The 1,388-nt window shown below is 46.9% G+C and overlaps 1 pseudogene across 1 annotated transcript; it reads right to left on the reverse strand.

The window, feature by feature from the left end:
- Positions 1-391: 391 nt before the first annotated feature.
- Positions 392-939, reverse strand: LOC116548501 (annotated as a pseudogene). The gene has a single exon (XR_004267449.1). The product of XR_004267449.1 is annotated as a cytochrome b-c1 complex subunit 6, mitochondrial pseudogene (transcript).
- Between the last annotated feature and the right edge of the window lie 449 nt (positions 940-1,388).

Genomic DNA, 1,388 nt, shown 5'->3' on the forward strand with positions numbered 1-1,388 from the left:
AAGAGAAGGGGGCCAGGGAGTTGATGGTGAATACCAAGTAGGAAGGGGGATTACGGTGAACCATGGAATTGAAGCTAGGTAAAGAGAGGTACACGAGGCATGGTGAGGGAGGGCAAAATGCACTTTTCTTCAAAGTGAGTGCTTTTTTTTCAAAAACCTTTTTTTTTTTTTTTTTTTTTTAATAAAGATGGGGTTTCACCATGTTGGTCAGGCTGGTCTTAAACTCTCGACCTCAGGTGATCAGCCCGCCTTGGCCTCCAAAGTGCTTGGATTACAGGTGTGAGCCACCGCACCTGGCCTCTTCTCAAAGCCTTACGCAACCTGCTTCCATCTCTCACCTCTCTGCACTTGTGTTAGCTGGCTCTTCCCTCCAGCCTCATACCCATGTTTCTTTTTTTTTTTTTTGCAGATCACAGAAATTTTATTAAGATGGAATCACTGTGAATTACATAGAAGCTACCAGCCTAAGCCAAAATCCATGAGGTTCATGTGAACTTACACTTACACAGATAAGAAGAAACAAATGGTATATCCAAAACCATAAGGAAATATTCTGATGTCCAGATGATGAAGGCTGGGGTGAGTAAGTCCACACATTTATTTCAAGCTGTTAAAGAGTGTGGGCCACACAATGGTCCCTTGCATGCAAGAAGTCAAAGAGCTCCTCCGTGCAATCCTCTTCTGTTTGTGTTCAAGAGGATACACGCTCATCACAGAGCTCTAGTCGCTCCCGGGACTTTACACATTTCTCCAACAGCTTGCATTGCTCTCTCACTGTTGTTAGGGGATCCACTAATTCCTCCTCTTCCTCTTCCTCCTCCTTAGGATCTCCGGAGTCGGTCAGCATCTTTCGCTCGTCCTCCAGTCCCATGTCTGGCTACAGTTCTGGATTCAACACAAGCAACAAGAGCGGAACCTAATCCCCCTGTTTCTTTATAGCACTCGTCAACATCTGACAAATGTTTATCTCTCCACCAGAATTAAAGTTCATTGAAAACAGGAAGTTTTTGTTACCTGCTGTGGCCCTGGTGCTCTCCTCCACACTGTCCACCTTATCCAATCCTGGTCAGCTTACTTTTCTTTTCTTTTCTTTTTTTTTTTTTTTTGAGACGGAGTTTCACTCTTGTTACCCAGGCTGGAGTGCAATGGCGCGATCTCGGCTCACCGCAACCTCCGCCTCCTGGGTTCAGGCAATTCTCCTGCCTCAGCCTCCTGAGTAGCTGGGATTACAGGCACGTGCCACCATGCCCAGCTAATTTTTTGTATTTTTAGTAGAGACGGGGTTTCACCATGTTGACCAGGATGGTCTCGATCTCTTGACCTCGCGATCCACCCGCCTCGGCCTCCCAAAGTGCTGGGATTATGGGCTTGAGCCACCGCGCCCGGCC

This window comes from Sapajus apella, unplaced genomic scaffold, assembly GCF_009761245.1.
Source record: "Sapajus apella isolate SASKATOON/1434 unplaced genomic scaffold, GSC_monkey_1.0 scaffold13468, whole genome shotgun sequence".
NCBI classification, from domain to species: Eukaryota; Metazoa; Chordata; class Mammalia; order Primates; family Cebidae; genus Sapajus; species Sapajus apella.